At 41.5% G+C, this 16,578-nt stretch overlaps 2 protein-coding genes across 5 annotated transcripts in view; one reads left to right on the forward strand and one right to left on the reverse strand.

The window, feature by feature from the left end:
* APTX (aprataxin) overlaps window positions 1–15,761 on the reverse strand; it is a 1,163,679-nt gene extending 1,147,918 nt beyond the window's left edge. For 2 of the 3 annotated variants that reach the window (XM_044060974.1, XM_044060972.1), the window contains exon 1: window positions 15,692–15,761. The gene's annotated coding sequence lies outside the window, so the exon portion shown is untranslated. The remainder of the gene's footprint in view (window positions 1–15,691) is intronic. The other variant, XM_044060973.1, reaches the window with a different exon arrangement.
* Window positions 15,762–15,782: 21 nt separating this feature from the next.
* The window catches only part of DNAJA1 (DnaJ heat shock protein family (Hsp40) member A1), a 163,548-nt gene continuing 162,752 nt past the window's right edge, over window positions 15,783–16,578 (forward strand). The window contains exon 1 of one of the 2 annotated variants that reach the window (XM_044060970.1): window positions 15,783–15,891. The gene's annotated coding sequence lies outside the window, so the exon portion shown is untranslated. Of the gene's footprint in view, window positions 15,892–16,468; window positions 16,487–16,578 lie in introns of those variants that run through there. The other variant, XM_044060971.1, reaches the window with a different exon arrangement.

Raw genomic sequence — 16,578 nt, forward strand, 5'->3', positions numbered from 1 at the left:
AGTGGAGCATGTCCATTAATTCCGGTTTGGACATGGCCTTGTATGTCAGGCACATGTCACCTCTGAGCAGACGGTATGCGACTGAATAGAGCTGGAGTTTCTTCAATCTGGCAGCATATGACAGATTTTGGAGTCCCTTTATCCTTTTGGTGAGGAACTTTTGGGGTCTCTCCAATTGCTGCAGATGTTGGGTGAGATACATCCCGAATGGGGCATTGTACTAGATCATTGGTCTGATAAGTGAAGAGTACAGGGGAACAATGACCTCACTAGATCTGGATGTGAATCCCTTCATGATCAGGTGGGCAATGTAGAAGGTCTTTCTAACCACTTTAGCAACGTGAGTGTCAAAAGAAAGGCCACTGTCAACCTGGGTCCCCAGGTCCCTGATTGTGCTTAGTGGATTGCCACCTATATGGTAGCTTGGGGTTACCTTGTTTTTCCCGAAGGGTATGACTATACATTTTTTGGCGTTTAACTTCAGGCCATGGCTCTGGCACCAGCAATCTGTTTCCGTGAGTCCCTTCTGAAGGATATCCGTGTCCGATGCACTTTCCACTATGGCGCCCAGTTTGCAGTCGTCTGCAAACTTTGTCAGCCAAAGTCCTCCCATGTTGGCCTGTACTTCTGAGAAGTAGATGCCAAATAATAGGGGGCCAAGGACCGAGCCCTGTGGGACACCACTTGTGACCGGCTTGGAGTCTGACATAGCGCCAGCAACTCTAACCCTGTGGGTTCTGTCCTTAAGCCAGTTTGCAACCCATCTTGTGACATATGGGTTTACATTTAAGCTGGTAAGTTTTTCTACAATACCCGAGTGGGGTATTGTGTCGAAAGCCTTTGCAAGGTCAAGGTAGGCTGTATGGACTGCCTTTCCCTCATCAATGGCCTTGGTGACTGTTTCAAAGAAGTCGTCCAAGTTCAAAAGGCATGATCTTCCCTTGACAAAGCCAAACTGGGTCTGGTCCAATGTCTGCAAGTCCCCTATATCTTTGTTTATGAGCTCCATTATGATCCTCTCCATAGCTTTGTAGACTAGACTTGTTAAGCTTATGGGGCGGTAATTACCAGGGTCCGTAGAGGCGCCGCCTTTGTGGAGTGGGACCACAGTTGCTGTACGCCACTCCTTGGGCACGTATCCTGTGGTAAGGCTGAGATTAAACAGCTGCCTTATGTGCGGGTTTAATTCCTCATTTAGCTCGTGTAGCACACAGCCGGGGACACCATCCGGTCCCATTGATGCTGTGTTTTTAGCTTTAGAGAGAGCAGCTTTCACCTGCGCATTTGAGATGTCTGGGAGGCTACACTCAGCTGGGATAGTTATCTCTCCTTTAGGGGAGGGGGGTGAAGTTTGCACTGAACCTGTCTGCCAGTATGTTGGCAATGTCTGTGGGTTCAGTGATTTTTGTATCATTTTGGACTAATTCTGAGCATATCTGGGAGTTTCCACCCAGGTTCCTAACATAGCTGAAAAAGGCCTTATGATTGTCCTTTGAATCCATGGCAATTTTTCTCTCAAAATTGGCCTTAGTTGATTTTATGAGGGCTCGTATTTTTTTTACTAATAATGATCAGGGGTGACTTCCCTTTTATGGATTTTGTTCTATCATGTAATAGCTTTCTCCTCTTATTGTAAAGTTTGTTAATGGCTGGGGTCCACCAGACTGGACGTTTGCCCTTTGTGGAAAGAGTCTTGGTTTTATTTGGGATTGCCTGATCCATGCAGTCCTGGAGGTGTTCATAGAAGGCATTTGTAAGGGCTTCCGCAGCTTGGGTTGTGGTTTCCACTGGCTCAGGGGCCTTGAAGGATACCACACCAGTCTTGAGTAGTGTGAAGTTTGCTTTAGAGAAGTTCTTCACTATGGTCTATTTTGTTTGGGGTGGGCGCGGATGTGGATTTCCAGTGAGATTAGTTTATCATCAGATCTCACCAATGAGGGATATACTTCCTGTGTGGAGCATTTTGTCCCCATGTTTGTGACAATGAGATCTAGTATATTTTCTCCTCTCGTGGGAACAGTGACTAGCTGTTCCATGGCATTTGAATTTATGAACTCCAGGAACCGTTGGGCTAGAAAGTTAGGGCTTGAGTAATGTTCCCAGTCTATATTCGAGTAGTTGAAGGTCACCCAATATGATGGTGTTTGGAGATACATTTATACCCTCCAGTGTCTTCAGGAAGGCTGTGTGGGGTTCCTGAGTTTGAGAGGGTGGCCTGTAGCATGCTACAATTTGTAGAGCAGTTTTGCCTATGGTTAGTTGCACCTGGATGGTTTCGAGCTTATGCGTTGCCACCAACCTGGAGGTGTGGGTATCCTTTATGAATATGGATACACCCCCTCCTTTTGTGGTGTGGTCCGGGTTTTGGGGCCGGAACGCATGATATGAGGTAAAACCTAATAGTGCCGGGGTGCTCTCAGGAGCCTTGAACCAGGTTTCAGTTACAGCACAGACATCGATGTTCTCCATACTGAGAAGGGCCTCGAGTGCGTGCATTTTGAGATTTAGACTTCTGGCATTGAGCAGCATTACCCTCAGTTTCTTCCCATTTTTCTAGGGTGGTAGGTTTAGAATTTGAGCCTTGCCTAAAAAAGGCACTATGGGGGTGGCAAGAGCCTTAGCCAATATCCGGAATCCCAGGGTGACAGGTGCAAGCCGTCCCTTGAAGCAGCATGGCTTGTCAAGCATGTCATCCCAGGCAGACAGACACTGGATCCCCTTTGAATGACACCAGACATTAAGCCAATTGTTAAAGCTGATCATCTTGTCTCTATATTGTGGCATCATTCTTGGTGAAGGAAGGATACTGCTCAGGGTTAGGGTCATACCTGCCTGGGCTACATAATCAGAGAGCTCCTCTATGTCTCTTTTCATGTAGTCCAGGGAGGTACGTCTCAGGTAGTTCACACCAGCATGGACAATGACTGTGTCATATTTGTACTTGCCGTGGAGTGACCCGAGTGCTTGTGTTATGTGGCGGATTCTAGCGCCCGATAGGCAGCTTACTGTGACCCTCTCCTTGTTCAGCCTGGTGAGTGGGACGTCAGTGTGTCTGACTATGGAGTCACCTATGACAAGTATGTTTGGTGTTGTATTTGGCCTTCAGGGCTGTGACTGCTTTGCACACTGCTTTTGTGGTTTATGTGTTGCTTGTGGGGTGTCTTGAGGTAGCAGTTGTTTGGGTGTCTGCTTTGGAGGCCTCTGCTGTTTAGGTAAATTTTTACTCAGAGCCGCCGAGTATGTCTTTGTGTGTTTATGTGTTTGATTCAGTGGAATGGTAGCATTATGTGAGGCTGGTTTTGTGGTGTGTGTAGTTGCCTTCTCCTCCTGTCTGGTCTTGCCAGTCCTGAGTTGAGAGCTCAGCCTCCAGTTTGGCTAAATAGCTGCATCTCTCGCAAGTATTTGTGTTATGTGGGACGAGGAGAGGGTTGTCTGTGTACATGAGGCAGTTATAACATTGCCTCAAGATTCCCAGATTCACCAGCTGGACCGGAGAGGAGATTGACAACTGACCTTTGGACATGCTAGAATAATATTGGGAAATCCTTAATTGAAAACAAGGGCCAGTGGGGAGTGAGGGTGTAGTGCTTTTAATTTTTAGTGCTGACTTATATAATTGCTTTAGTGAGCAAGTGCCAGGTAACTTGAGTGCAATGTGTTACAAGTAACTAAATGCAAAAACGACAAACAGTAACTTTCTTTCAAGTGAAACAAGGAAATAAGTACAGTAAGCAATGCAGATATCACTAGTGATCCACAGAAGCGCTGAGAAGTTGCGTATTAGGTGGAATTAGCTTCCAGGGAAATAAACAAACAAACAACAAGCATATAAACAAAGCTAGATTCAGCAGGCCTGGATCTAGTCTATGCTAGAGCAAACAAGGTGTACCAATTTCAGTAAGATACAGTTCAAATATTCAGGCACTATAAACCTTTAACCAGAAATTCCCAGCTCAGAAGGGCAGAGTCCAGCCTCTTCTCCCACAACAGTGCAGACCACGAACCTTCTTAATGTAAAATAACTGGCCTGAAGCCCAAGTGCCTAAACCAGAACTAATACACTTGGACACTGGGCTCTCAATCAGCAGTTCCCAACTTAGAAGGATGAAAGCTACCTGTCCTGCCACCACAGTGCTTGCCACAAACCTTCCTAATGTAAAACAACTGGTCTGAAGCCCAAGTGCTTAATCCAAAAGACTTGAATGATAGCTACACTTTAATCAAGTTACAACCAAGCAGTAATAAATACCATTGAATACTTTAGAGAATGTCTGGATTAGTGCTCAAGTTACACAAACAAAGCTAGATCCAGCAGGCCCGAATCCAGTCTATGCCACAGCAAACAAAGCGCACCAACTTCAGTAAGAAACAGTTCAGATATGCATGCACTATAAGCCTTTAACCAGAAATTCCCAGCTCAGAAGGGCAGAGTCCAGCCTCTCCTCCCACAAGAGAGTGCAGACCACAAACCCTCTTAATGTAAAATAACTGGCTTGAAAGCCCAAGTGCTTAAACCAGAATTAATACACTTTTAGAATAACAGACACTGAGCCCTCAATCAGCAGTTCTCAACCTAGAAGGATGTAAGCTACCTGTTCTGCCACAACAGTGCAGACCACAAACCCTCTCAGTGCAAAACAACTAACTGGTCCGAAGCCCAAGTGTTTAAACCAAAAGGCTTAGAATGAGTTACACCAAGCAGTAATAAATACAATTGAGTATTTTTAAGATGATGCAAAAGTAAAAAGTAGGTAGAAACACAAGTACAGTAAAAGCAGATGAATTTTTTTTTTTTTTCTGAACAAGTGCTGAGATCAAAGAAACAAATTTGAGTGCTGAAACTAGAAAACTGGCTAGTCATAAGAAAAAAAAAACAAGCTAGAAGGCTTCCCTCAAACACAGAAGGGCTTGGGGGCTCAGAAGCCTACAAATAGTCTATACCACTTAACAAGAAAGGCAGGAAATAAGCTTAATTTTTTTTTCCATTTCCCCGATGCTTGTCAGCATAAAGAATGAAATTTCCAATTTCTGCTTGGATTCTTCCCCAGAATGTTATTAAAAATAAATAAATAAATGAATGAATAAATTAGACGAACAGAAAAAAAAAAAAAAAAAAAAAAAAAAAAAACACTACAGAATCATACCAGGACAGATTGCATGACTAATGAGCTATACAAGTCTGCAATAACTAATTGTGCTGAAATTCTAAGTTTAGAACTTGAACATTACGACAAGGCCCTAGCACTTCCTGAATGAGTTTTTTTTTAAATTTCAGATTTTACATCCATTCTAAGATTTAAAAAAAATATATTAAGAGAATATTTTTGTCTACATTACAGCACACTTATATTGATGTATGCCGTCAAAAGCAGTCTTACTTAACTCTACAAAAAATGACTAAAAATATGCAATATACTTAGAAGCCAAAAACTATACGTCTTGTTTGACAATTTGAAAAAGATGCACCTGACAATGTAGACCAAAAAACTATGGAATATCATGATCATGAAAGGAAATAGAAATGATTCACTAACCACTCTAATGGAACTGTAAAGCAATAGCTATTGTTGAATAAGAAAGAGAAGCAAGGGTATATATTAGCACTCTGACAAAGTTTACATTACACAAAAGAGGAGGAGTTAAACAAGCTAACTTATTTAAATACTTGTATTTAATACTTCCATATAACATTTGGCAAAAGCAAAATTAAGTACTTGAGAATTTAAAGAAGGCAATAAATGGGCCTTTAATATCGGACAAGCACTGTAGTAACTATCATGCAAAATCTTTGACAACAGCAATTAGCTTAAAGGAGTACCGAACATCATGGCATGATGTTTCCTACACTAACAGCACTCTGGGATTATTTACAGGATTTTAAATATTTTTATATGTAATTCCACACTCTGACCACCTGGAGGCTAGCATAGTGACATGGTTTGGATAAATCAGGTTGCCATTCAGTATCCCAGAAATCATTGTTTGGCTCACAAATGTTACATCATACAGGCCTCCGTTTGCTTAAAGCTCCTGTCATTTCATAGATGTTGCATGCGTACAAAGTACTGAGTAAAATAGAACAGTGCAAGTAATATTCCCTGCTGCTGAATGACTACTTAAAACAGAAACAGTGCAAATGTCACAGAACATACTCAAAGTGCTGTTTACTGCTGCCTTTTTTTCTAATTTAGTTTAAATGGCACTAACTTGTGAGACAATGAATTCCAGTCCATTTACTTCTCCCCTCCCCCTTACCACTTAGCTTCCCTAGCTGTCAAAGTCCTGAGGGTAATTTGACCTAACCCCATTGACTGGCAGATCTCAGCAGGGTGCTTGACTCATGTAATTTAATCTTTGCTCTAGCATTTCCTTTGTTAGAGGGGGCACTTTTTTTTTTTTGCTGCACTATAGCCATGGCCTTACTTGACTGCATTCGCATCCAGTTTAAATAGCCTGAAAACGTCTGGGGCCGAGATACAAGCATCAAAAGAAGAGAAGACAATCACTAGAGGCTAGCAGAATGAGAGAGAGTGGCCAGCTTACCCAACCTAAAGAAAGGAAGAGGAGGATCCACCTTGCCACACAGGCTAACACCTAGTGGAAGAACTAAATACTCCATCCTGTGGAGCTCAAGCCAAGTAAGCCCACTCCACAATGGGAGTGTTACACAGGAAGCCAAGGGGAATTTAGCATGTGGAGGCACACTCCCCCTCAGAGGACAGCACAGAGAGGAGCTCAGAAAAATTTTCTCTAAAGAAGGGAAGAGGGGTGTTCCACTGGGGGACAGGATAGGTTGCCCACAGCAGGATCCCCAAGCTGGTGCAGTCCTTATGATATCTCACTCTGGAGTGGATGAGCTCATAGATTCCCAAGCAGGAATGAATCCCTTGCCTTGGTATTCCTAGTTCCTACTAACACAGAAAGATTGGATGGGCTGGGTGCAGGTAGAGAAGACATCAGGCTCTGTCCTGCAAGGAGGTGGGGGGGGGGTTAAAAATCAGATATTTATACGTAAAAATGATTACAATTCATTTAGTTTTCCCAAATTCATTTTGAGGGAAGAATTTGGATTATTAAAAAGAAGTTACTACAACTAATATCAGAATATTCACTAAATTTGTTCAAACTACTGGCAGAAACTGAGAACACATTTCCTTTTCATGAAGATTTACATAATCCAAACAAGCCTGCAACATAATATATAATACTTTTTTTTTCCCCAACCCCAAATGTCTTTATGGAGACAGACATCCTGACATGATCATATTTTTGCAGAAAGCTACTTTTTGCCCATAATGCACAGCTGATTAGATTAATTATAGTCTCCGTTATCAGATGGCAATTTCATTCACTTAATGTTGCTCACTGCTTCCATTCTAAGTCTGAGAATCCTCAGTAAGTGTGTCACCAATTAAGCTGGAGGGACTCTTGCTTATGTTTCCTATGTATGTGTTGCACAATTTATATAAAAAAAATCTAAACAGCTGAGATAATTTTAAAAAAGTGAAATTTTGTGAGTTTCAGGTGCTGTTTTGCTCCTTCCTTATCTAAGTCGGAGAATATTTTCTGGGTTGCAAAGCTCAGCTAATTAGTGACATTGCTATCAGTGGCTACAATGCTTCTTCATCTTCAACAGGATTGACCCCAATGAAGGAAAAGCTAGGTAACAGTACACAGTAAAAAAAAGTGTGAATTTTTAGTCTAATTAGCTTAATGATCTCAGTGGGTGTGAAATAAAATAGCTAAAGGTACCTCATTTTCCATGGCTTTTGTAGCTAGAAATGTTCAAATGTGATAAGAAAAAAACAATGAAAGAGCAAGGGAGACAAATTCCTACAGAAAGTATCAAAGTTTAATTAATTATCAACATGCCGTGCACAGAAAAAGTTGACTAGGAGAGAATGACAGGAAAGCAGGAACGAGCAGCTGTTGGAAAGTCAGCTCCACAATTCAGAAACAGCCCCAGTGTTGATCAAAAACAACAAATGACAAGGAATGGATGCAAACAGTTCAAAACCAGAATAGATCCACAGGGGAACCACAGAGGTCACACAAAATACTTTATTAAACACTGAAAAATAAATAAGCACTTTTGTCCAGGCTTTTCCAGAACTTCACACAAATCTTGCCATTTGTTGTGCTGCAGGCATGTTTGGATTATGTAAACCTTCCCGAGAAGGAAAATTTGTTTCTGAATTGTGGCGCTGACTTTCCGACATCTGCTTGTTCCTGCTTTCCTGGTTTGTTACCCTGTTTTTCTTGTGGAGGACAAAAATCACACACAGAGGAAGAAACTAAGTTATGTCTTTTTATTATGTGGAAGTAAGGGGATCATTATGTAGATAGGAAATACACTCTGAGAAAAGGAACTGTTGAATTTAGGGCACGGGTCTCCCTTAAATCAGCAAAATCAGATAATGAAGCTATAATGAAGAAAATAAGTAAGCTGACCCAATATAATGCATCTAGCAATAATGCCTAAGTGAACAGGAGTATGAAACAGAATTGTGTAAAAAATATTTTTGAAAACAGGTCCTCTTTATCGAGGAAAACTTCAGCCATGTGCTAAATGCAGGTGATAAACATAAGGAGATCGGCCCACAATGGGCAATATATCCAGGTCAGATAGGCGAGTTGTATGTGACTTGCATGACCTTTTCACAACAGAAATGCTATAAACAGTATGCAAAATATACAATACAATGTATTTATACCAATATGGCTTACAGGTGTAAGAGTTCAAAGAAGAGATTCCGAACACGTGAAATAATCATAACTAAAAGGATGTGTATGGATAAATGGAGTTAGTAAACAAATGTTTGTTTTCATTATTTCAGCTTCAATACGTCAAACAGGACTATGCACTGGACAAAAATGAGAAAAGCACAGGTAGGGAAAACAAGGAAATAGCTTCTGAAGATGGGGGGGGGCAATAAAAGTTGCGTAACCTCAAACTGGAAGGCAGAATAAAAGAAGGAAAATGCAATCTGAAACAGACAGTCAAAATGACACATACTCCACAAATCAATAAACAGGAAGAAGAGAGAAAAAAAAATGTACAAACAAGGGAAAGCAATACAGGAGAGATATGGGATACATATACTAATGGGATACATATACTAAAAGAAAAGCAGAGAAACGGAAGTGGAAGGGAAAAAGTAAATCACAAAACTGGTAGCATAAACAGAGCATAAAACAGGAGAATGGAAAGTAACAAAAAGACAACACGGAAAAATAATGTAAAATGTTTGATGAAAACAAGTCTTATTATACTGCAAAACTGAAAATAATGGTACACCAAATGACTGCAAATTTATGTAAATTGCTCTGTGGTTTTAAAATGAACAGCCAATGGTTTTAAATAAACAAACATGGCTAACAGGCAGCTTGTCTACATAGCTGCTGCAAACTTCTAAAGGAATTCCACAAAGCACTGATTCTGTCTTTCACCCCTAGAACAAAATGGTAACTTGAACGCAAACATTCTCAGGGGGGGGGGGTCACTCCATTTATCTGTAATTGTTTGAATCTCTGACAAGATAACTAGCAAGGGCAGAAGGGTTACTCTCAAAAAAGTAACTTTTGGACTTATCAGCTTCATTTTCACAAGCCAAGCCCACACATGAAGTTCAGAACCTTTTTCAGGAATCTGCTCACATTGTTTTGACAATTATGTTTGCCATTCCCATATTGCTCAAAAATGAAGCAATGTGAGCACCCTAAAGTTTAGTTAGCAAACCATCAGACAGAGCACAGGGTCAAAGGAACTACTAAAAAATATGAAAAAATAGCCATTTGAGCAAAGCTAAAACACCAAGCAGCATTAGTAACAAATATTTGTACATTAAATGCCAAACCGTAGTAAAAAATCTTGTTGCGATAAAAACTTCTTCACTTTTGCAAGCCTCACATTCTTCATACCCAAACAACAAATCTTCTTGTGATGATTAAAAATAGTTTCATAAGCTCATAGGTTGGTACTAGGCTATCAGCCCTAGGGCCTATACAAGCCTAGCCATAACAATTCCCTGGCTATTTCTTCCCACACTATTTACTTCCCTGGACCCCTGTCTAGCAGGGCAACTGACGTGATCCCTGGGGTGAATTTCCTTTCTCCCATCCAATCATCAAGGTTCCTTTTGAAAAGGGCGAAAGAGGCACTCTGCTTACATGTATGGGCAATCTATTCCAGAGTCTGGGGAGTCTCTGGGTCGGGAACCTATCCCTCCAGCATGTTTTGTTTATTGTGATGACAAGGTTTAGATCCCTGGAGCGTGTGGCTCTGAGGGATTGGGATTTCTTTAAGTGCAGCATTCCAACAGCTCTGGGTTTGACATGGCCTTGTATGTTAAACAGAGATCACCTCTGAGTAGACGATTTGCGACAGAGTATAGCTGGAGTTTTTTTAAGGTGGTCAGCATAGGGTATCTGCTTTAGGCCTGTGATTCTCTTAGTGAGGTATTTCTGCGGCCTTTCCAGTTGTTGCAGAGGTCTTGAGAGGTACATACCAAACGGGGCGTTGTATTCTATAATGGGTCTAATGAGGGATGAGTACAGTGGGACAATGACCTCCCCTTTTCTAGATGAAAAGCCCTTAGTGATGAGGTGTGCCACAGAAGGATTTCCTGACTGTTGCTGCGATGTGGTTATCGAAGGCGATACCACTGTCCACCTGTGTCCCTAAGTCTCTTATCACACTTTCAGTGTTTAGTGTACTGCCACCTATATGGTAATTCACAGATGCATGTTTTTTCCCAAAGGGGATAACTATACATTTCTTGGCATTGAGCTTGAGCCCATGGCTCTGGCACCAAGCATCTGTTTCTGTAAGGCCCTTTTGTAGAGTATCCACATCATTTGGGGATTCAATAATGGCTCCCACTTTGCAGTCATCTGCGAACTTTGTTAGCCAGAGTCCCTTACTGTTGGCCTGTACTTCAGAGAAGTAGATGCCAAACAAGAGCGGTCCCAGGACTGAACCCTGAGGTACTCCACTTGTCACTTGTCTGGAGCTGTATTTGGAGTCGGCTACTTTTACAGTGTGGGTTCTATTAGTAAGCCAGTTAGCAACCCATTGGGTGACGTAGGGATTAATGCCCAGCCTAGTAAGTTTATCTAGGATTCCAGAGTGGGGGATGGTGTCAAAGGCCTTGGCAAGGTCTAGATAGGCTGTGTGGACCACCTTACCCTTGTCCATGGCTCTGGAGACTGATTTGAAGAAGTCAGTCAGGTTCAGGAGACAAGATCGGCCCTTCACAAATCCAAACTGGGTGGGGTCCAGTGTTTGAAGGTTGCCAATGCCTTTGTTTATAAGTTCCATGAGAATATGCTCCATGGCCTTGCAGATAAGACTTGTCATACTGATGGGACGGTAGTTTCCGGGATCCAAGGTGGATCCCCCCCTTGTGGAGTGGGATAACTGTAGCTCTGCACCACTCAGTGGGCACTAAACCTGAGTTGAGGCTATGATTAAACATGATACTTAGGTGAGGTGCCAGTTCATATTGTAGTTCATGTAGTACACAGCCCGGGATGTCATCTGGTCCCATGGATGCTGTATTCTTAGTTTTGGAGAGTGCGTTTTTTACCTGTGTGGCCGTTACTACCGGAATTTGGCAATCTTTCGGTATTGAGATGGGCCATTTAGGGGATGAGAGGGGGGTGAAGTTGGCACTGAATCGATCTGCCAGGATATTGGCTATATCCTTGGGATCAGTATATTTAATGCCATTCTGTTTTAGCTCAGAGCAGATCTGAACATTGCCATTTAGATTCTTGACATAGTCATAGAATGCCTTGTGGTTGTCTTTGGAATCTTTGGCAGTTTTATTTTCGTAACTAGCTTTGGAGGATTTTATTAGAGATCTCAGTTTCTTACCGAGGCTGGTAAGGGAGTTTTTTGCATCCTGGGATTTTCCTCTTTTCTGCAACAGTTTCTTCCTTTTGTTGTAAAGTTTGTTTATGGCAGGGGACTACCAGATTGGCTTCCTTTTTTTGGATGAGAGCATCTTGGTTCTATTTGGGATGGCATGATTCATGCATGAATGGATGTGCTCGTACAGTGCCTTAGTGTAGGATTCAGCAGTTGAACTTTCAGTTCCTCTCTGCATGGGTGTGATGAAGTTTGTCACTTCTGACTTGAGTAGCATGAAGTTGGCTTTGAAGAAGTTTTTTTATGGAGGTTTCCTTACTGGGGGTGGGATGTGGATGTTAAGGGTTATTAGCCTATGGTCAGACCTGACTAATGAGGGGGTGACCATAGGTGTAGAGCATCGATTTCCCATGTTGGTAATGACCAGGTCTGGGATATTGGAGCCCCTGGTGGGACTATGGATTAGTTGATCCAGGGCATTGGAATTTATGAATTCCAAGAACCGTTGGGCAAAGGTGTTGGTACAGGAGTAGTTTTCCCAGTTAATGGCAGGGTAGTTAAAATCACCCAGTATTAGAGAGTGTTTGGTTCTATCTTAATATTTTCCAGTATGTTTAGAAAGGTGTAGTGAGAATCTTGGGGTATGGTGGGGGATCTGCAGCAAGCTACAATTTGGATTGCAGTCTTACCTAGTGTTAGTTGCACCTGGAGAATTTCAGACGCATTGTGTTGGGCAACTAGCCTGGTGGTGTGAATATCCTTGGTGAATATTGACACTCCTCCACCTTTAGTGTTTCGGTCCTGGTTTGGTGGCCGAAAAGTGTGGTAAGAGTTGTAGCCTGGTATTACAGGGGTGCTCTCTGGAGCCTTGAACCAGGTCTCGGTTACTGCAAAGATATAGATGTTCTCCATTTTTAGGAGTGCCTCGAGAGAGTGCATTTTGAGGTTTAGACTGGCATTGAGTAGCATTACCTTCAGATTCTGCATGCTTGTACCTGTTACGGTGGTGATTTTGTCCTTTGAACTTTGCCTAAAAAAGGCACTACAGGGGTGGCAAGAGCCTTAGCCAGTAACCTGAATCCCAGGGGCGACAGGTGCAGACCATCTCTGGCAAAGCATCATGGTCTGTCAATCATGTCGTCCCAGGCAGACAGATACTGGATCCCCTTTGAATGACACCAGAAGCTTAGCCAATTGTTGAAGTCAATCATTTTGTCCTTATATTGTGGTTTCATTCTGGGCAAAGGCAGGATGCTACACAGGGCTAGGGTCATACCTGCCTGGGCCACATGATCAGAGAGCTCTTTCATGTCTCTTTTCATGTAGAACAGGGAGGTACGTCTCAAAGTCATCCACTCCAACATGGACAATGACAGAGTCATATTTGTACTTGCTGTGGAGTGACTTGAGTGCATGCGTTATGTGGCGGATCCTGGCACCCGACAGGAATGCTGACTGTAATTTTCTCCTTGTTCAACCTGGTGAGAGGGACATCAGTGTGCCGGACTACAGAGTCACCTATGACTAAAGTGTTAGGTACATTGTCTTGCCTTAGGGGCTGTTGCTGGGTGGCACACTGGTTGTGATTGGTGTTCATTTGCGTTTCAGCTTCAGAGGTCCTTGTTATTCAGGCAGGTTACAGTTAAGGGCCTCTGCATATGTGGATTTAGTGTTGCTATATGTGGGTGTTGGTGGTGTGGGTTTAGAAGGGCTAGGTGCTGCTTGAGGTGTAGTGTGGGTGTTAACCTTCTCCTCTTGACTGTCTAGCACAATCTTGGTTGGAGAGAGCTTTGCTTCCATTTTGGCTATGTAAGTGCATCTCTCACAGGTTGTAGTGTTGGGTGGTAGGAGGAGAGGGTTGTCGGTGTACATGCGGCAATTGCTGCATTGCCCCAGTATGCCCAGATTCACCAGGTGGACAGGAGAAATCACCAGAAGCTGACCCTTGGACATGCCTGGTTTGGTGCTTTTTTTTTGTAAAGGACGGGAGCTGTTTTCCCTTACCTTAGCAAGGGACTTTGCAATTATAGGCTGTTTAGTGCCTACTATTAATTTCTCCTTATTAACAAGGAGAGTTGAGTGATTGTGTCAGTTTAAGGCCTCCTAGTGCTTTCCAGCAGGTATTAGAGAAAGTGCTAGTCACAGGGATGCTTAAAGGTAAGATGAAAAAAATGCACACTGCAGTGTGCATTAGAGAAGTTAGATGTGAAAGTAGGTAGCTTAAGTTTTACCCGTTTAAAAAGTTAAGGTTTAGTGGAGAGTTAGGATTTCAGTTCTTAGCAGCAAAACAACAAATCTTTATTGGGTGAAACTTATATAAAATTGGCAGATAAGCGCTGTGCTTATGTAAAGAAACTAGACACTGGTTTACCGGAGGATCAAATATTTTTATGAAGAACAAGGCAAAAGCAGGAGGCAAAATCCTAATCATGCTTCAAAGTCATTCAGTTGTACAAATGCTCTGTTAGCACTTCGGGGGGTGGACTTGTTACTTTAGGACAGAGATGTTTAACTGTTATTAATAAAGTTTAGAAAGTAACTGCGTCAGTATGCAGCTATCAAACTATACTTCTACTACAACTTTACAAAAATAAACTCTCGGTCTAATGCTCTCTATTATCACAGAGCGTCCACCTGGGGGACATGACGGTTTAATCTCCATCATTTGCAAATATTCTCTCTTCTTGTTTCAACCACTAGAACCACTTACTACACTGGACAAGTTCACAGCCACATGTGATGCAGATGGCATGACAACCTACACCTCAAAATCAGAGGTCAGGGGTCATTCCAGCAGAGAGAATATTGCTTTCTATAGGAAAGCAACAGCAGCAGGTCTTTTCACAAACAGAAATAAAGAAACAGTAGGAGGAGCCAGATGTATAGTACTGATGAAGTGACAGCAGAGTCTTATGATATATGTCTGCATTTACTGGTTAGTCTATATATGCCGATCCCCCATTTTTCTATGTCACAAACTTTATAGAGTAACGACAAAGATGAAATCATGAATACGAGAAACAAAAAAGATCCTTCTCAGGTTTGTGAAGCTCACTCTTCATGACAGACAGCAGAGTATGACACCCCGAGAAAATCTCAGAGTAGTCACTGATGCTATGACAGACTTGAGACAGAAGCGAACTGAAGTGGTCAGGGCACCTACTACAAATATTATATGATCACCTCCTATGGAAGGTGTGCCAAGCACAGCCCAGGGAAGGGGTTAAGGCACACTAGGACACCTTATAAACATTAAATCTCTCAACGTGCTTGAAACACCTGGGGATTTAAAGGAATTAACTGTTACAAATGGGTGTAAACACAGAAGACTGGTATCTCCTACTCAGCTTACTGCCATAATTGGTTAGGAAAAAATAAAATGAAAACAGTAGGTAAATTCCACACATACCTCTCAACTACTAACGTCCAAAATCAGGGACACTTACTAACCTGGGACGTTGATAAAATAACAATGTAAATTAACATGCATTTTCTGAAATAAAAGAAGTCTGTAACTTATCATTACTTATTAAGTAAAATTAGATAATTATCTTTTATTCACAAAAAAAATCGACGTTTTGGAGGGGAGAGAGCTAGATGATTTTCAGCCAAAAAGCAGGAACTGTTCAGAGAGATATGATTAAAAATTCCATCTCTACAAAAAGTTTCAGAAGTACAAGTATAATCCTAACTTTAACTCAACATTTCAACAAATTCTCACATACTTTCCTAACAACCCTTTAATGAAACTACTGAAGAAATAACTGCTAACATTCACTACCAAAATAAAAAAAAGGAATTATAAATAAAACAACTCACATCTACTAAGTCGCTCTTAAAGATGACGTCGTAATTCAATAAAATCTGTTTGCCTGTCGCAAAGTATTCTCAAGTCCCTTATTTCGGTACGGAATTTCCTGTCATGCACGTCACTTGAAGTATAAAAGACCTGAGCCCGAAGATAATCTGGACAGGAATTTTCTAGAAGGTGTTGTATACTGGTGATTTTCTTGTGTTTGGTAGGTGTCAACGTTTGTGGGCTAAGTGTATTATCTTGTTGATAGGAATGGTCTATGTGTTAGTTAAAAATAAATTGTGATTTAGTGTAGTTAAGGATGTACAGTTATTCAGGTTTGAAAATCCTTGATGCTTATGTTGTAAATGTTCGTGTTGCGTTTTTTTTTTATAGTTTATGGGTTCTGATCAGATTGTGGGAAATATTTGTCTTTTTCCCCCGTGAACAATTTTATTTTGAAAAGAATTTGTGGTGTCTGCTTTTATTTAAATCTAAGGAAGATTGGGCTGTACGTAATTGTATACCGCTTTGCTTCATCAGACGTTGCGTTCGTTTCTCGCTTTGGACGTTCCAAATTCAGTTTGTGCTAGGTTGAGGTTGGGGACGTCACTTCCTTTGTGTAGGTGATTGGGGGTGGTGTTTCTTGTTGTGTTGTGAAGTGAATAGTGTGTACGGTGTGCAAGTTCGTGTAGTTAAATATTGTGAAACACTTTCTTTAAATTCTTTATTTTCATTGTTTGTTGTAGACAAGTATACCAACGTCCGTATTTTGGGTAATGGAAGTGACTGCGAAATCTTGGATTTTGATTTATGAGAAAGTAATTCTTTTTTTAGTTGCTGTCTTGTAATGTACGGAGAATGAAATCAGTGGAAATCTTTTAATGTTTTTTCATGTATATTTCTGTATAAC

This window comes from Protopterus annectens, chromosome 2.part0 (genome assembly GCF_019279795.1).
Source record: "Protopterus annectens isolate FY-2018-M chromosome 2.part0, PAN1.0, whole genome shotgun sequence".
Taxonomy (NCBI): Eukaryota; Metazoa; Chordata; order Ceratodontiformes; family Protopteridae; genus Protopterus; species Protopterus annectens.